The sequence below is a fragment of the Schistocerca americana genome, chromosome 11 (genome assembly GCF_021461395.2).
Source record: "Schistocerca americana isolate TAMUIC-IGC-003095 chromosome 11, iqSchAmer2.1, whole genome shotgun sequence".
In the NCBI taxonomy this organism is placed as follows: domain Eukaryota; kingdom Metazoa; phylum Arthropoda; class Insecta; order Orthoptera; family Acrididae; genus Schistocerca; species Schistocerca americana.
Genome location: NC_060129.1, coordinates 186,846,481 through 186,867,037, shown reverse-complemented (window position 1 = coordinate 186,867,037; position 20,557 = coordinate 186,846,481). Strand labels below are relative to the sequence as shown.

At 44.2% G+C, this 20,557-nt stretch overlaps 1 protein-coding gene across 1 annotated transcript in view; it reads left to right on the top strand.

Moving 5' to 3' along the window:
* Positions 1-1,439: 1,439 nt before the first annotated feature.
* Positions 1,440-20,557, top strand: part of LOC124553531 (period circadian protein) — a 197,896-nt gene continuing 178,778 nt past the window's right edge. The window contains exon 1 of the mRNA XM_047127380.1: positions 1,440-1,976. The gene's annotated coding sequence lies outside the window, so the exon portion shown is untranslated. The remainder of the gene's footprint in view (positions 1,977-20,557) is intronic.

Here is a 20,557-nt window from a genome sequence, read left to right as displayed (position 1 = left end):
AAAACCGGGACAATCCAGATTAATCGGGACATATGGTCACCCTAGGCAAGGAGAAGCCTCCGCTCGGCTATTTGCAAAGACCTTGTAAAAAATAACTAGACTCACTGATGGCGCTGCAGTCACGGGATAATTTGAACGTTCGGCTGGACGCCATTATAGTGGTTGTAGTCTGATACCGGCACTGTAACTCAGCGTGTTCGGTCAGAGGGTTAGCTGCCCTCTGTAATAAAAATAAAAACTGAGTTAATGGATCAGCTACGAACTGAAACGGGTGTCTTTCGACGTCCGCCCCGAGCAAATACAACGAACGAAAACGAACAAAATGAGATTAAAAAAAAAAGATGGGTTGTGTAGTATTGTTGTTTATGAAGACCCTGATTCAACGTTGTATATTTGTTCGGACGTACATACAGTATTTGTTACTCGTAATTCTACTGTCTGTACGTTCCAATCAAAAGAAGTACAATGGTGAAGAGTTGTGCAGCGATTAATTCTACAAATAAATTCGAGAAAGGAACGAATATTACATTTCACAGGTATGTGAATATTTGAAGTTGTTTTGTATGTCAGTGCACTTGCTTAATAAATGTTTTTGTAACACAGTATTAGCATAATGTCTGTGCATCTATTTGCAGGTTTCCTTTCTCAAAAACACAGCTGTTACAAAAATGGTTACACGCTGTCAGGAGGCAAGATTTCCGACCGACAGAATACCATTTTATACGTTCTGATCATTTTGAAGAAAGTTGGCTGATCGGTAGTGTTCTCATGGTCTAGATTAGGTTGAAACTTGATAATTTGGTCGTGAGTTGCCAAAGCACAATGCCATATGAAACTCACTTCTCGTCATAAAATCTAAAGCAAGGTAGAGTCAGAAAGTATCTATTAATACAGTGGGCAAATCTTCGAGTGTTTTGATGCATTTTGCGTACATCTATCGTAAATGAAATACGAAAAATGCTAGGGGTCCAGTACATAACTTTTAGCTACGGCAGATTCCATGTAGTACGTAAGATAAATTCATAAGCTGTGACTAGTTGCCGTTCGTTCGTAAATTAAAAAGTATATTGTAGTAACGTATTTAAATGAGGCATTATGTTTGTAACCTAACTCAAGGGAAGGCATTTTATAACCAAAAGCGATGTATAAACATTCGAACTCCGCGCGTCAGTTTACCACTCAATTGGCCGCCGCCCAGCTATTCAATTTGTCCACTCATCACAGTCGACCACTCGTGCGGTTGTGGGGGCCTGGCTATTTGGCTCACAGTGGGAAGGTCAGGTCCTTGGGGGAATTTGGTGGCGCGCGGCGGTGACTTCGCGCCGGGGTTGGCTGCACTGCGGAGCTCACGTGCGCGGGTGCGTGACGCCAGAAAGAGACAGCTGCCCGGCGCGGCTCTGCGCATGCGCCGGGGCGCCTGAAGGCGTGAGCGGCTCAGCCGGAAGGGCAGGTAAAGCGAAGCAGCCGACGAGTAAACAGCACGCCCAGCTGCGCTCTCAAACGACAGACATACAGTACGCACAGTACGCACTCGCACCGTCAACCGCGCTCCAGCAGCGAGTGTCGCAGTTGTTACGTACAGTGCCGCTCTGTGACAGACAGAACTTTGCAAACCAGGCGTCTACGCGTGCGCGAGTGGTGCCGTCCAAATTACATCGCGCGGCGCAGTTCCTGGCCGTGCAACGTGACTAGTCGGCCGTGCAACGTGACTGACTGACTTGGCCTGTGTGTGGCTTCGCCCGCGTTATTTTCCGTGCTACGTTCGCGCGGTTAGAACACCATCTCGCAACAAACTCGCCCGTGCTTCGTTGCTGCACCGAATAAAACACACCAGTGAGTGTTTTCTGTGTGTTGACTGTCTCCTGCTGTGTTTCTTCCCAGAATACGCCACAAGTGCCGGAGTTGCTCCACTTTTGTGACAGATCACCCTCACCGGATCGAAGGCCTGTTCGCCACCACCATCGCACTCCACAAACGTGAGTAAAATATACTATAATGTATTGTTGTTATACTTTGAAATAAGTTTTCTGTTCATGCCTAAGCGCCACAGCTTATTAAGATATTATTTTCATTCAACTTCCTGGCAGATTAAAACTGTGTGCTGGACTGAGACTCGAACTCGGGACCTTTGCCTTTCGCGGGCAAGTGCTCTACCATCTGAGCTACACAAACACGACTCACGCCCGGTCCTCACAGCTTTACTTCTGCCAGTACCTCGTCTCCTAACTTCCAAACTTTACAGAAGCTCTCCTGCGAACCTTTCAGAACTAGCACTCCTGAAAGAAAGTGCACTTGCCCGCGAAAGGCAAAGGTCCCGAGTTCGCGTCTCGGTCCGGGACACAGTTTTAATCTGCCAGGAAGTTTCATATCAGCGCACACTCCGCTGGAGAGCGAAAATCTCATTCTGGAAATATTATTTTCATGTTCCACCTAGGTTGAAATACGATCACAGCAACTGCGGGGAGGGGGGGGGGACAAGGCGACCTTTCTCATACCCCCCCCCCCCCCCCCAATCTCGCCCTTTCCCCCTAAAATCTGTGGCACAGAGTCTTTATGCATATCCAAGCTTTTTTCCCTCGGCTTCACCCGCATACGGACGCATCACATACTACGGTGTGCAAAACTCATAACAAAAGCAACCTTCAGATGATATGCTACAGCCAAATAACAAAGCTTGGTGATACTTTGACCGTACATAGAAAGAACTGCTCCAGTACGGTACACAGGGAAACTGGAAGGAATATGCAGTGAGACAAAATAAATTGCCGACAAAAACGTAGTAAAAAGCCAGTCCTATAAACATAGTAGAAAAACTACCTACTTTCCACACATCACTTATTTATAGCCGGCCGCGGTGGCCGTACGGTTCTAGGCGCTCGAGTCCGGAACTGCGGGACTGCTACGGTCGCAGGATCGAATTCTGCCTCGGGCATGGATGTGTGTGGTGTCCTTAGGTTAGTTAGGTTTAAGAAGTTCTAAGTTCTAGGGGACTGATGACCTCAGATGTTAAGTCCCATAGTCCTCAGAGCAATTTTGAACTTATTTATAATGGTAACTATGTAAACATGTATCATCGATGGTCCACTATCATCCAAGCTGTGAAGAGAAAAATAGTATACATAGCAGCCAACTAAAGTCACATATACATCTCCAGTGTACATCTAAGGAGAAACTAATAATTTTAAAAAAGGGCATCAAGATATTACATATAAGATAAAAAATCTTTTCTGATCATAGTTACAGACCATCATATTAAGACCATTGCTTACTTACGTATTTACAGAGCACCTAATGGTGGCAATATGCCAAAATGGGCTTAGGCCCATCGTGATTAGTTTATAAAAGAAAAACCATTTAAAGAGCAGTGTAGCTGACTGATATTCGTAATAATTGTGTCATTAGAAGACATATGAGGCGTGTTTTTTAAGTACCGTTTTGGAAATTAAAAAAGATGTCCTAAGAAATCTCAATTATTTTATTTTAATATGAAAGCGTTTACCTTATTGTACTTTCTGCAGAATTTCCGTCAATACTGAGGCACTTGTCATAACTTTGTGCCAGGTTTTGAATACCCTCCTCATAGAAGTCTGCCGCCTGACTTGTTAACCACTGTACCACCACTGTTTTGACTTCGTCATCGTCTCGAAGACGCTGACCACCCAGGTGTTTCTTCAAGTGCAGGAACAGATGGCAGTCACTGGGCGCAAGATCGGGGCTGTACGGAGGATGATCTAGAGTTTCTCATCGAAAAGATGTGATGAGATCTTTGGTCTGATTCGCCACGTGCGGATGGGTATTGTCTTGCAGCAAAAGGATTCCCTTGCTCAACTTACATGGACTGTTGCTTTGATCTTGGTGTGAAGTAGGCCACCCACGTTTCATCGCCCGTAACAATTTGGCTAAGGAATCACCACCGTCGTTGTTGTACCGCTCAAGGAAAGTCAATGCACTGTCTAAAACGTTTGGTTTTGTGCACATCTGTCAACATTTTAGGTACCCTACGTGCGCACAATTTTCGGTAATACAAGCGCTCAGTCACAGTGCCATACAAAAGACATGCAGAAACATTAGGAAAGTCACCCCGCAAGGAGGAAACCGTAAAGCATCTGTTTTCTCTCACCTTATTGTCCACTTCCTGCCCCAAACTCTCATTTACGACCGAAGGACGCCCACTCCGTTGTTCATCGTGCACATTTGTGCGGCCATCTTTAAACGCTCTCACCCACTTTCTTACCATTCCATCACTCATAATGTTTTCTCCGTAAACTGCACAGATCTCACGATGAATATCGATCGCTTTTGGGGTTTTAGCACTAAGAAATGTTACAACAGCCCGTACTTCACAGTCGGTGGGACTCAACGATTATCTCAAACACTCAGTACACAACGTAAGCAAGGAAGAATCAGACTGTAATGGCGTCAGTGCGTAGATTAAGGTACAGGCTTTCATGTAAAAATAAAATTATTGAGATATCTTAGCGCGTCTTTTTTTTTAATTTCGAAACGGTACTTACTTAAACATGTCTCGTATTTTGCACTGCAGGCCTCAAACAACAAACAGGAGTGACAATTTTGTTTAGAGACACTAATTACATTGTAGTCACCACGATTCTTGATGGTCCCTGGACATTACAAATGGGAAGTGTCATATGGCGAGACATATGTATAATGCACCTAGGAATGTCGTTGAAGACGATTGATTTGGTGGTCCAGGTCTTATGGTGTGTGAAGTCTTAATGTTCCATGGGTGTACTGACCTTCAGATCATTGAAGACAGTACACTCACTGGTAAACTCTACTGTGACCTTGTATGTGTTCCCCATGCACAAGTCACAGGCGTGCATTCGGCCCTGACTTCCTTTCATTTTTGTGGATGACAATGCGTGACCATTTTTGTGGATGACAATGCGCGACCATTTTTGTGGATGACAATGCGCAACCCTTTTTGTGGATGACAATGCACGACCGCATGGAATAGCGCAGGTGGGGGAGGATATTCAGTGAATAGACTGGGCTGCGTGTTGCCCCAACTTAAATCCCATTGAGCACGTGTGGCATGCATTGGGGAGACATACTGGAGCACGTCCACATGCACCACCAACCATCCAGCAGTTGTCAGCCACACTGGTGGAGGAATAGAATTCCTTTCGAACCTTGTTTGCGAGCATGGGAGAACATTGCGTAGCACATGCTACCGTCCCTGGTGATGGATCACACACCCTGTTAAGGACCGTATTCCACCAGGGGACCCTCATAAAATGCGGCGACTTCTGTGTAATTACTGTCTTCGAATAAAAGTGTCATTTCTGTTTGTCTCATTGCGTATTTCTTTCAGTTACCTTCTGTGCTGTACTGTTTCAGTTCTTCCTATCTACGGCGCAAGCCACATCGAACTATGTTACTCATAGGTGGCACATCAGGAGAAGTTACTTTTGTCCTTAAGTTTTGCGTTGTAGTTCTATATTTTACACAGAAATATATTTTGCACACATTTAACATATGTCACACAAATTTGTATGCGTATCCCAGCCATATCCCTAGCGATTTTCGCTCTGGTGTTTCGTCTGAATCGGGACAAAACGTATAATTCTAATAAGTTTCCTTTAATTTACGTCTATGGTCACAATCTTTTCTGTTTAACAGTTTACCGGTTTCGGTCTTTGATGACCATCATCAGATCTGTCTCATAAAAACAAAGTCCTAATGCACTGCAGCCATAGTGGCATAGTCAACTGTTAAATGTGGAATCAACACCAGCATCAGTCATGTTGTCAGTAAAACTAATGTTTTAAACAGTAGTTTTACTCATGTGATGTGATTTATATGTATTTGACGATGCTGGTGTTGATTCCGCATTTAACAGTTGACTATGCCACTATGGCTGCAGTGCATTAGGAGTTTGTTTTTATGAGACAGATCTGATGATGGTCATCAAAGACCGAAACCGGTAATCTGTTAAACAGAAAAGATTGTGACCATAGATGTAAATTAAAGGAAACTTATTACATACACGGATCACTGTGTTTTTTCGCGACGATGTCGCAGCTTGTGAAACGTATAATTCTGCCAGTTATAGACTGTCGTTTCGAAAAACAGGAGTGCTGCTGGCAACCGATTGTGAGTTTTTTTTCTTTACACCTTCCATCTCTAGAGAGCATGTTAAATATATCTCTGGTATTGATTGTGAGCTGTTTGGTGTGATTTTGGTCCCCGAAACACGATGTAGTAGGTGCAGCCAACAAGGACGAGTGAGAGACATTGCTCCTCATACTTCTGAAGTAATCCAGATGACCTAAATACAGCGAAGATATACCAACAGTTTGTTTTTCGATGTTTCGACATGTCAACCATCCTCGCTCCCACGTCTGGCAGCAATACCACAACTTTATACACCATATTTGGTTGAAATTGCTCCAGGCATCGCTACCCATGCTTTTTATGTGATGCCTTCCCACGCCAAACCTTCACCTACCAGGCTGGTAGGGCAACCTTATTATCGTTTTAATTTTTTCCAGACGGCAAGTGATACATTTGCCAGTTTTGGTAGAAATTCTATCACAAATTACAGGGAGTTGTTTATGTGATACTGTCTTCGTCCCCTCCTCCAGGCCCAGTTCCCCAACTGTAGTGGTGCAGTATTCATAGTGCCTTTTATGTGTATGGAATGAAGCGGCGATCGAAAATTAGTACCAAGACGGGATTCGAAACCGGGTCTGCTGATTGCTAGGCAGGTCTGTTAGCCACTAAGGCACCATGACACTGTGGTTCACAAAGCCGCACGGATTACTCTGCTATGCCTCCCTCCTCAATCCTCCAAGCAAGAGATCCAGGTTCAATTCCCGGCCTTGGTACAGATTTTCAATCAACACTTCAGTATAGGTACATAAAATCATATTTGTACGAGACCAGTGCAGTCTCTGAAATTGTCATTTCATTTGTATCATAGTGACTGCCCCCAAAACCTATGGATTTCATACTAATAGCGGTCGTTTCATGTTTTTTTTTTTTTTTTTTTTTTTTTTATATATATAATTCCCAGCCCCACTTCCGCCCCTAGGGGTGGTTGGGGTATATTGTTGCAACATACCTTTACAGGAATAATGAGTAATGTATGTAGAAAATTTGGCTGGATTTGCCCCAGACGTTGGTGAGTTAACCTGTCTCAGGCCGGGCGTGGTGGCCGAGGGGTTCTAGGCGCTACAGTCCAGAACCACGCGGGTGCTACGCTCGCAGGTTCGAATCCTGCCTCGGGCATGAATGTGTGTGATGTCCTTAGGTTAGTTAGGTTTAAGTAGTTCTAAGTTCTAGGGGACTGATGACCTTAGCAGTTAAGTCCCGTAAGATTTCACACACATTTGAACATTTTTTTTGATAAAAAATTTTAAGAAAATATTTCGTTACATTAAAAAAAATTAAAAGCTAAATTTATGAAAATTGTATTTCACTTCTCTCTTATAAATAAAAGTATACTTGTAAGGGAATGAAACTATGGAAATATTTCCCCAAGAACGCAAAAGGCATGATTAACAAAGACTTCGGACGCCAGCTACCAGAATCGCTTTTTGGTGAGAAGTACATTCGGAAAAGGCCATGCTTCTATGGCCTTAATTACAGTGAAAAGCTTAGAAGGTGTTGCAATACGTGAACAACATTAAAATTCGATTAAATAAGAACAAAAGAAATTTCTGCAGGCCATGCAGCCTACGCGAGCGAAGCAGCGGGCACTAATCGAGTTTTTTATGTATACATTTATAGTTATTTCTACAAATTAAACACCTTACAGTTTGAAGATCATCATGGAACATCTCAATAAAAAAACCGCTTGAGTTATTATAGTGTTACAAGAGCGTAAACCGATTCTGGACGAAAGTGCAGGGGGGCAGTCGGCTCGGAAGAATTCCAGTAATCCGCTGAAAAATTCTTTAAAAAGCGAACGAACTATCGAATGTGGTGTCATCATACACCTCTTCGGCTTTCCTTCCCGTCGTTTCGAAACGGAACTGTTTTTTTCTCCTAATTAAGAGGACCGTCCTCCGCGTGACCAAATTAGGCGATATTTTGTCACTAATGATAGAATTTTTAGCAGTTTTTTTTTTAATAAATGCATCTATCGCCGTTTCGGTGAAATTTTTCTTTATCAACGCGATTTTTGAGCGACACAGGCAAACCCAAATGTATTTTTATCCACTGATTTTAATTTGGTGCTATTTATAGTTACGTTGTGAAATATTGCAATCCAAAGTTCTACCAGTCTCCAAAAACCGACCCCAGTGCTAGCATTAAATTGCTATACGTAAGTAATTACGCTATTATAGGAGCGTGTACGTATTTTCAACATAACGATACTGGAAGAATCGAAATTGCTTTTCCCCTTCTTTTTTGTCACGAACTTATCTGAACTATTAGAACAATACACAGAAAAAAAAGCAATAAACAGCAGGGCTGACATTAAATTCAACTGCAAGAAAGAATTGAACCGACTAACAAAACAACAACCGGACTCATATAACACCATAGGTGTGCAGTAACTGATCGATAGTCCTCTTGATATATCGATAATTACACTACTGGCCATTAAAATTGCTACACCACGAAGATGACGTCCTAGAGTCGCGAAATTTAACCGACAGGAAGATGATGCTACGATATGCAAATGATTAGCATTTCAGACCATTATTATTCACACCAGGTTGGCGCCGGTGGCGACACCTACAACGTGCTCACATGAGGAAAGTTTGCAACAGATTTATCATACACAAACAGCAGTTGACAGACGCTGCCTGGTGAAACGTTGTTGTGATGCCTCGTGTAAGGAGGAGAAATGCGTACCATCACGTTTCCGACTTTGACAAAGGTCGGATTGTAGCCTATCGAGATTGCGGTTTATCGTATCGCGACATTGCTGCTCCCATCGGTCGAGATCCGATGACTGTTAGCAGAATATGGAAACGGTGACTTCAGCAGGGTAATACGGAACGCCGTGCTGGATCCCGACGGCGTCGTATCACTAGCAAGCCGAGATGACAGGCATCTTATCCGCACGGCTGTAACGGATCGTGCAGCCGCGTCTCGATCCCTGAGTCAACAGATGGGGACGTTTGCAAGGCAACAACCATCTGCACGAACAGTTCCACGACGTTTGCAGCAGCACGGACTATCAGCTCGGAGACCGTGGCTGCGGTTACCCATGACGCTGCATCACAGACAGGAGCGCCTGCGATGGTGTACTCGACGACGAACCTGGGTGCACGAATGGCAAAACGTCATTTTTTCGGATGAATCCAAGTTCTGTTTACAGCATCACGATGGTCGCATCCGTGTTTGGCGACATCGCGATGAGCGCACATTGGAAGCGTGTATTAGTCATCGCCATAGTGGCGTATCACCCGGCGTGTTGGTATGGGGTGCCATTGGTTACACGTCTCGGTCACCTCTTGTTCGTACTGACGGTACTTTGAACAGTGGACGTTACATTTCAGATGTGTTACGACCCGTGGCTCTACCCTTCACTCGATCCCTGCGAAACCCTACATTTCAGCAGGATAATGCACGACCGCATGTAGTCACCAATTGAAAACGTCTTGTCGATGGTGGCCGAGCAACTGACTCATCACAATACGCCAGTCACTACTCTCGATGAACTGTGGTATCGTGTTGAAGCTGCATGGGCAGCTGTACCTGTACACGCCATCCAAGCTCTGTTTGACTCAATGCCCAGGCGTATGAAGGCCGTTATTACGGCCAGAGGTGGTTGTTCTGGGTACTGATTTCTCAGGATCTATGCCCCCAAATTGCGTGAAAATGTAATCACATGTCGGTTATAGTGCAGCATATTTGTCCAATGAATACCCGTTTATCACCTGCATTTCTTCTTGGTGTAGCACTTTTAATGTTCTTAATATATATTAATGACTTGCCATTCTATATTCATGAAGAGGCAAAGTTAGTTCTCTTTGCTGATGATACAAATATAGTAATCACACCTGACAAACGAGAATTAACTGGTGAAATTGTCAATACTGTCTTTCAGAAAATTACTAAGTGGTTCCTTGTAAACGGACTCTCACTGAATTTTGATAAGACACAGTACATACAGTTCCGTACAGTGAATGGTATGACGCCATTAATAAATATAGACCTTAATCAGAAGCATATAGCTAAGGTGGAATATTCCAAATTTTTAGGTGTGGCCATTGATGAGAGATTAAATTGGAAGAAACACATTGATGATCTGCTGAAACGTTTGAGTTCAGCTACTTATGCAATAAGGGTCATTGCAAATTTTGGTGATAAACATCTTAGTAAATTAGCTTACTACGCCTATTTTCACTCATTGCTGGCATATGGCATCGTATTTTGGGGTAATTCATCACTGAGGAATAAAGTATTTATTGCACAAAAGCGTGTAATCAGAATAAAAGCTGGAGTCCACCCAAGATCATCCTGCAGACATCTATTTAAGGATCTAGGGATATTCACAGTAGCTTCTCAGTATATATACTCTCTTATGAAATTTGTTATTAACAACCAAACCCAATTCAACACTAACAGCTGTGTGCATAACTACAATACTAGGAGAAAGGATGATCTTCACTATTCAAGATTAAATCTAACTTTGGCACAGAAAGGGGTGAATTATACTGGCACTAAAGTCTTTGGTCACTTACCAAATAGTATCACAAGTCTGACAGATAACCAACAAGTATTTAAGACGAAATTAAAAGAATTTCTGAATGACAACTCCTTCCACTGCATAGAGGACTTGTTAGATATAAATTTAAAAAAAAATTAAAAAAGTAAAAAATTAAAAATAAAAAACACAAAAAAATGAAAAAGTTGTTGTATTAACTTAAGTATGTTGTTAAATTAACTTAATTATGTCATGTAGTGGAAAATTTGACTCGTTCCACATCATTACGAAATATCATATTCATGATCCATGGAACTAGTATTAATCTAATCTGTTTGTTGTTGTGGTCTTCAGTCCTGAGACTGGTTTGATGCAGCTCTCCATGCTACTCTTCCTGTGCAAGCTTGTTCATCTCCCAGTACCTACTGCAACCTACATCCTTCTGAATCTGCTTAGTCTATTCATCTCTTGGTCTCCCTCTACGATTTTTACCCTCCACGCTGCCCTCCAATACTAAATTGGTGATCCCTTGATGCCTCAGAACATGTCCTACCAACCGATCCCGTCTTCTGGTCAAGTTGTGCCACAAACTTCTCTTCTCCCCAATCCTATTCAATACTTCCTCATTAGTTATGTGATCTACCCATCTAATCTTCAACATTCTTCTGTAGCACCACATTTCGAAAGCTTCTATTCTCTTCTTGTCCAAACTATTTATCGTCCATGTTTCACTTCTATACATGGCTACACTCCATACAAATACTTTCAGAAAAGACTTCCTGACACTTAAATCTATACTCGACGTTAACAAATTTCTCTTCTTCAGAAACGCTTTCCTTCCCATTGCCAGTCTACATTTTATATCCTCTCTACTTCGACCATCATCAGTTATTTTGCTCCCCAAATAGCAAAACTGCTTTACTACTTTAAGTGTCTCATTTCTTAATCTAATTCCCTCAGCATCACCCGACTTAATTCGACTACATTCCATTATCCTCGTTTTGCTTTTGTTGATGTTCATCTTATATCCTCCTTTCAAGACACTGTTCATTCCGTTCAACTGCTCTTCCAAGTCCTTTGCTGTCTCTGACAGAATTACAATGTCATCGGCGAACCTCAAAGTTTTTACTTCTTCTCCATGAATTTTAATACCTACTCCGAATTTTTCTTTTGTTTCCTTTACTGCTTGCTCAATATACAGATTGAGTAACATCGGGGAGAGGCTACAACCCTGTCTCACTACTTTAATCTAATCTAATGTAATCTAATCTAATGGCCAGTAGTGTACTTTTGTTCCCGCGTCACGCGCCTGCAACACCACCAGGGGGCATCCAACTTTGCGGCGGGCAGTGGTCGTAATGTTTTGGTTCACCAGTGAATAGCAATTTGCGTCCGGCCGTCACTCTTGCAGGAATAACCAAAGCGGTTAAGGTGACCGCTCGCGCAAATCGGGAAGCTCGGGTTCGTGTCCCGGTCGGGCACAAATTTCCATTGCAGTCATTCCCGTATGCAGCTAACCGTCGTTCGTATTCGCAACTGCGAGTACATTTCGTGTAGTACACGATTAAGCTCTACTCGCCCTTATGCGGATTCTTTGATACGGAGTGAATAACAAAGCTGAAATTTGTGAATAAATTTAGGAGTTGCCCAGTTTTTTTTTTTTTTCCACATGTGAGAATTTGTTCGAGTTTGACACTGAACGTGGACATTTCTAAACAGGTCTGTGTATTTTTTAAATCTGTGTTCTTTGACATTTGATTATCCGCAGTTCGTGGTGTAGTGGTTACGGTCAGAGGGTTAGCTGCCCTCTATAATAAAAAAAAAATCTGAGTTAATGGATCGACGATTAACTTGAAGAAGCATCACGGGACGTCCGCCCCGAACAAATTCATCGACCAAGGAACGAAGTGAGATAAAAAAAAAAAAAATGTCGCTAGCGTTGCTGCCTCTGGATCACGGGGTCCTGGGTTCGATTCCCGGCTGGATTGGGGATTTTCTCTGCCCGGGGACTGAGTGCTTGAGTTTTCCCCATCATTTCATCATAATGTGTGAACGTGGCTTAAACTGGACTGTGTAAATATTGGGACTTTGTACGGGCGCTGATGGCCGCGCAGTTGAGCGCCCCACAAATCAAACCCATTGACATTGGGTGTCCGCCTCCGGTAGCTGAGTGGTCACCGCGACAGAATTTCAATCCTATTGACCCGAGTTCGATTCCCAGCTGGGTCGGAGATTTTCTCCGCTCAGAGACTGGGTGTTGTGTTGTGCTAATCATGGCTCTCAGCAAATATGAGACTTAACATCTGAGGTCGTCAGTCCCCTAGAACTTAGAACTACTTAAACCTGACTAACCCAAGGACATCACACACATCCATGCCCGAGGCACGATTCGAACCTGCGACCGTAGCGGTCGCGCGGTTCCAGATTGAAACGCCTAGACCCTCTCGGCCACAACGGGCGGCGGAAAAATCAATTCTTCTGATTCTGATAAGATGTTTAATACTGTCAACCATAATTTTTCATCATTATTCGCTTGCAAATGTTCGCGTTCACAATTTTTACTGCGGTTCACACTTCTGGCTTCATTGTGACATTCTGCTGAATTATTTACGGACGCTTTTATTTTATTTTACTTTGTTTGTTGAGCCATCAGTGTTCTGATTGGTTTCAAACATCCACCGACGAAACCCTGTCCTGTACCAACCTTTTCCTCTCAGAGTAGCACTTGCAACCTACGTTCCCAATTATTTGATGGATGTATTTCAGTGTCTGTCTTCCTCTACAGTTTTTGCCCTCTAGAGCTCCCTCTAGTATCGTGGAAGTCAGTCCCTCATGTTTTAACATATATCCTGTCATTCTGCCCTTCTCCTTTTCCACATATTCCTTCGATCCTGCGCCCCCCCCCACCCCACCCCCACCCCCACAAAAAAAATCCAGTCTCAAATTACGCTTGCTACCCCATAAGATCGCTCTTTTGATAATAAGCTAGTAATACTGAGTCATAAGCTTTTCGCACATCGACAAATATTGCGTCTACCTGAACGCCTTAATCCGAAGCTTTTAGGTGAGAGGAATGGGAGTTGGGTTTCAGTCGATCGATGTTTTCGGAATCCACGCTGGTTGCCATGGAGAATGCCATTCTGTTCGAGATACCTTACTGCGTTTGGTATCAGAATATATTCTACCCTCGTACAACAAATGGATGTCATCATCATTATTATCTGATATCTTAACACATGTCCCATAATCGTGTGCCTTCTTCTTGTCAGTGTTTTCCACACATTCCTTTTCTCGCAGATTCTACGCAGGATCTGCTCATTCCGTGCCTTATCAGTCCACCTAATTTTCCACATTCGTCTGTAGCACCACGTCTCAAAAGCTTCGACTCTTTTCTGTGCCGTCCGGGGTGGCCGAGCGGTTCTAGGCGCTACAGTCTGGAACCGCGCGACCGCTACGGTCGCAGGTTCGAATCCTACCTTGGCATGGGTCTGTGTGATGTCCTTAGGTTAGTTGGGTTTAAGTAGTTCTAAGTTCTAGGTGTCTGATGACCTCAGCAGTTAAGTCCCATAGTGCTCAGAGCCATTTTTTGAGCCTCTTTTCTTTCCCGTTTTCCCACAGTGCATGTTTCACTACCGTACAATGCTGTGCTCCAAATGTACATTCTCATAATTTTTTTCCTCAAATTAAGACCTAAGTTTGGTACCTGTAGACTACTCTTGGCCAGGAATGCCCTTTTTGCCAGATTTTTTTGCCAGGAATTACCGCACGTTAAGACGGAGTGCCATCGTGTTCCAAAGATGACTGCACTCCATAAGCTTCACTAGGCCCATATTTCGACTTCTACAAACCTACACCAGCCGCCCTTTGTGTAGATTTGCCGTAAGGGAAGCGCACAGTGCTCTGGTTGTAAAAGGGGCCGGGGGATTCTTGGGTAAAACCGGTACGCTTTGTCAGAATACGAGGGAGATTTCTTATGTAAAAGGCAGTCTTCTGGGAAGAGCTTGTGAGATCTGCTTCGTCTCCCGAGCTATAAGCGCTGCAGGGAGTGGATAGCAGACGCATTGAATAAGAGGGAGGCAGGCAAAGAGAGAGAGAGAAAGAGTGACAGAGAGAGAGAGAGAGAGGGGGGGGGGGGGGGCTGGAAGTTGTGTGGACACCCCAGGACCTGCAGGCGATAAAACTTTCTTATCGACGGGTTTGTCTCACACGCTCGTACACATACCAACAAAGTTTGTCAATTTAACATCACTAAAGTGTGCCGGCCGCGGTGGCCGTGCGGTTCTAGGCGCTCCAGTCCGGAGCCGCGCTGCTGCTACTGTCGCAGGTTCGAATCCTGCCTCGGGCATGGATGTGTGTGATGTCCTTAGGTTAGTTAGGTTTAAGTAGTTCTAAGTTCTGGGGTACTAATGACCTCAGAACCAATTTTTTTGTTGTGCATGGAATATTTATTTTCTCCTCAATGTCTTGTTGTGCAATATACGGCTGGGAAAGAGGCAATACCTGTATCATTTTGGTAACTACTAGTTTGGTAACTAGCTTAGAGAAAGCTTTTGACAATGTTGACTCGAATACTCTCTTTCGCAGGGGTAAAATACACCGAGCGAAAGGCTATTTACAATTTGTACAGAGGCCAGAAGGCAGTTACAAGTGTCGGGGGCCATGAATGGGAAGCAGGGGTTGGGAAGGGAGTGAGACAGGGTTGCAGCCTGTCCCCGATGTTATTCAATCTGTATATTGAGTAAGCAGTAAAGGAAACAAAAGAAAAATTCGGAGTAGGAATTAAATTCCACGGAGAAGAAATAAAAACTTTGAGGTTCGCCGATGACATTGTAATTCTGTCAGCGACAGCAAAGGACTTGGAAGAGCAGTTGAACGGAATGGACAGTGTCTTGAAAGGAGGATATAAGATGAACATCAACAAAAGCTTAGCGAGGATAATGGAATTTAGTCGAATTAGATCGGGTGATGCTGAGGGAATTAGATTAGGAAATGAGACACTTAAAATAGTAAAGGAGTTTTACTGTTTGGGGAGCAAAATAACTGATGATGGTCGAAGTAGAGAGGATATAAAATGCTGACTGGCAATGGCAAGGAAAGCGTTTCTGAAGAAGAGAAATTTCTTAACATCCAGTATAGATTTAAGTGTCAGGAAGTCGTTTCTGAAAGTATTTGTATGGAGTGTAGCCACGTATGGAAGTGAAACATGGACGATAAATAGTTTGGACAAGAAGAGAATAGAAACTTTCGAAATGTGGTGCTGCAAAAAATGCTGAAGAGTAGATGGGCAGATCACATAACTAATGAGGAGGTATGGAATAGAATTGGGGAGATGAGGAGCTTGTGGCACAACTTGACTAGGAGAAGGGATCGGTTGGTAGGACATGTTCTGAGGCATCAAGGGATCACGGATACAGTATTGGAGGGAAACGTGGAGGGTAAAAAGCGTAGAGGGAGACCAAGAGATGAATACACTAAGCAGATTCAGAAGGATGTAGGCTGCAGTAGGTACTGGGAGATGAAGAAGTTTGCACAGGATAGAGTAGCATGGAGAGCTGCATCAAACCAGTCTCAGGACTGAAGACAACAACAACAACAACAGTGCTGTTTTATTTTTATCCTTGTTTTCATAGTTGTGGAAACTCGCAGTGCTGTGAGTTTTGTAACAAAACTTTTTTCCGGTAAACGTGCGCGGCGAAACATTGACACAAACAACGTTCCCCATCTTGTAAAATCTACTGTCAATCGAAACCTCTCTCAAAGACGTCAAACACGCCCTGTGTCTAACAAACATGTCAACAAAGTAGTACACTGTGAAATATTTGACAAAGCTGTTAAAATTTGATAAATTGTTTGCTTGTGTATGGGGGCATTAACATTTCCAGATGCATTGTTGTCGTTGTGGTCTTCAGTCCGAAGACTGGTTTGATGCTGCTCTCCATGATACTCTATTCTGTGCAACTCTGATCGCCTTCGAATAACTACTGCAACCTACATCTCTCTGAATCTGCTTGCTGTGTTCGTCTCTTGGTCCGTCTCTACGATTTTAATGCCCACGGCCGGCCGGTGTAGCCGAGCGGTTCTAGGCGTTTCAGTCCGGAACCGCGCTGTAGCTACGGGGTCGCAGGTTCGAATCCTGCCTCGGGCATGGGTGTGTGTAATGTCTCTAGGTTAGTTAGGTTTAAGTAGTTCTAAGTCTAGGGGACTGATGACCTTAGATGTTAAGTCCCATAGTGCTTAGAGCTATTTTTATTTAAATCCCACACTTTCCCGCAATACTAAATTGGTCATCCCTTGATGCCTCAGAATGTGTCCTACCAACCGATCCCTTCTTCTAGTCAAGGTGTGCCACAAACTTCTCTTCTCCCCAATTCTATTCTGTACCTCCTCATTAGTTATGTGATCTACCCATGTAACCTTCAGCATTCTTTTGTAGCACCACATTTCAAAAGCTGCTATTCTCTTCTTGTCTAAACTGTTTATCGTCCATGTTTCACTTCCATACATGACTTCATTCCATACAAATACGTTCAGAAAGGACTTCCTGAGACTTAAATTTATACTCTGTTAACAAATTTATCTCCTTCAGAATCGCTTTTCTTGCCATTGCCAGTCTGCATTTTATATCCTCCTTATTTCGAACACCATCAGTTATTTTTCTGGCCAAATAGCGAAACTCATTTACTATTTTAAGAGTCCCGTTTCCTAATTTAATTCTCTTAACATCTATTGACGTAATTAGACTGCATTTCATTATCCTTGTTGTGCTTTTGTTGATGTTCATTTTATATCTTCGATTCAAGACACTGGCCATTACGTTCTACTACTCTTCCAAGTCCGTTGCTGTCCCTGACGGAATTACAATGTCATTGGCAAACCTCAAACTTTTTATTTCTTCTCCATGGATTTTAATACCTACTCCGAATTTTTCTTTTGTTTCCTTTACTGCTTGCTCAATATACAGATTGAATAACATCGGGGATAGGCTACAACCCTGTCTCACTCCCTTCCCAACCACTGCTTCCCTTTCGTGCCACTTTGCTCTTATACACTCCTGGAAATTGAAATAAGAACACCGTGAATTCATTGTCCCAGGAAGGGGAAACTTTATTGACACATTCCTGGGGTCAGATACATCACATGATCACACTGACAGAACCACAGGCACATAGACACAGGCAACAGAGCATGCACAATGTCGGCACTAGTACAGTGTATATCCACCTTTCGCAGCAATGCAGGCTGCTATTCTCCCATGGAGACGATCGTAGAGATGCTGGATGTAGTCCTGTGGAACGGCTTGCCATGCCATTTCCACCTGGCGCCTCAGTTGGACCAGCGTTCGTGCTGGACGTGCAGACCGCGTGAGACGACGCTTCATCCAGTCCCAAACATGCTCAATGGGGGACAGATCCGGAGATCTTGCTGGCCAGGGTAGTTGACTTACACCTTCTAGAGCACGTTAGGTGGCACGGGATACATGCGGACGTGCATTGTCCTGTTGGAACAGCAAGTTCCCTTGCCGGTCTAGGAATGGTAGAACGATGGGTTCGATGACGGTTTGGATGTACCGTGCACTATTCAGTGTCCCCTCGACGATCACCAGTGGTGTACGGCCAGTGTAGGAGATCGCTCCCCACACCATGATGCCGGGTGTTGGCCCGGTGTGCCTCGGTCGTATGCAGTCCTAATTGTGGCGCTCACCTGCACGGCGCCAAACACGCATACGACCATCATTGGCACCAAGGCAGAAGCGACTCTCATCGCTGAAGACCACACGTCTCCATTCGTCCCTCCATTCACGCCTGTCGCGACACCACTGGAGGCGGGCTGCACGATGTTGGGGCGTGAGCGGAAGACGGCCTAACGGTGTGCGGGACCGTAACCCAGCTTCATGGAGACGGTTGCGAATGGTCCTCGCCGATACCCCAGGAGCAACAGTGTTCCTAACTTGCTGGGAAGTGGCGGTGCGGTCCCCTACGGCACTGCGTAGGATCCTACGGTCTTGGCGTGCATCCGTGCGTCGCTGCGGTCCGGTCCCAGGTCGACGGGCACGTGCACCTTCCGCCGACCACTGGCGACAACATCGATGTACTGTGGAGACCTCACGCCCCACGTGTTGAGCAATTCAGTGGTACGTCCACCCGGCCTCCCGCATGCCCACTATACGCCCTCGCTCAAAGTCCGTCAACTGCACATACGGTTCACGTCCACGCTGTCGCAGCATGCTACCAGTGTTAAAGACTGCGATGGAGCTCCGTATGCCACGGCAAACTGGCTGACACTGACGGCGGCGGTGCACAAATGCTGCGCAGCTAGCGCCATTCGACGGCCAACACCGCGGTTCCTGGTGTGTCCGCTGTGCCGTGCGTGTGATCATTGCTTGTACAGCCCTCTCGCAGTGTCCGGAGCAAGTATGGTGGGTCTGACACACCGGTGTCAATGTGTTCTTTTTTCCATTTCCAGGAGTGTAGCTGCCGTCTGGCTTCTGTACAAATTGTAAATAGCCTTTCGCTCGGTGTATTTTACCCCTGCCACCTTTATCAATCGTAGAGAGTATTTCATCGCAACGGTTTCTTTTAACTGTCGATTTTCTGGACAACGGCTGAGAAGTGCATCTTGTTGCTTTGCCACATTACACCTCTGGCCATGAGCTTTTATTATGCGCAGTATGAATCGAATCTGAATTTCACAATTGGCGGCCTCCCATTGTTAAATGTCTCTGGGGAAATTTAATTATAAGTTTCTGAAACTTTTTTTAATGTCGGAAACAGCGTACCGAATGACGCTACGGAAGAACGCAAGTGTACGAGCGGTTTGCTCAATTTAAAAATGGCGACACGCCTATTGATGACCAACTCATTCCGAACGTCCGTCGACTGCCCGAATCGACGAAAATATTGAAAAAAATCGAGCGCTTGTGCTCACAGACGGTCGACAGATAATTGATCAACTGTCAGAGATAAGTGGATTATCTTGGAGCTCGGTTCAGCGAATTTTAACGGAAGGTCCGGGAATGAAAACCGTTGCTGCCAAGTTTGTTCCTTGGGTTGTGACTGTCAATCAAAAGGAACGTAGAGTTCAAACATGTCGTGCTTTGAAACAACGGCTTGAAAGAGGTTCAGGTTTTCTGTCGAAGGTCATCACTGGCGATCAGCCACGGTGCTCTGGATACAACCAAGAGTCAAGCCAACGGATGACGCCATCGTCACCTCGTCCAAAAATCATCGTCAAGTCAAATCATACATCAAAACAATGATGATTTGCTTTTTTGGTGCCAATGAGGTAGTTCATTCAGAGTTTGTTCCCCCAGCTGAGAACGGCAACCAAACCACACGTATTTGGAAGTCTTAAGAAGATTGCGCAACAGTCTTCATCAAAAAAGATCTGATTTGTGGCAGACCTGGAGACTGGTTCTACCAGCACGACAACGCACCAGCACACACAGCCATATCTGTCAGACAGTTTTTGGCTAAAAATGAGATCTTTCCGCTGCCCCACGCACCTACCTCTGTTGACCTAGCTCCGTGCGACTTTTTCTTATTTCCACGCATAAAAAGGGGCATGAAAGGACACCAATTTGACAATACTGAAGAAGTCAAGAAATACACGATTGAGGCGCTGTCAGTCATTTCTAAAGACTACAAAAAAATTTTTGAAGGGTGGAAGCAACGGTGGGACAAACGGAGAGAATTTTGAAGGGGATAAGGTTGTTTTGTAAACAATTTGAAAATATATAGTTATTAAAAAAATAATTCCCGTTTTTCCTGTGTACCCTCTCGTAATTCTTCAGACAGCAGTATGACGTTCTCTGCAGACCACTGAATCTACATCTACATTTACGGGGATACTCTTACAAATCACATTTAAGTGCCTGGCAGAGGGTTCATCGAACCACCTTCACAATTGTCTGTTATTCCAATCTCGTAT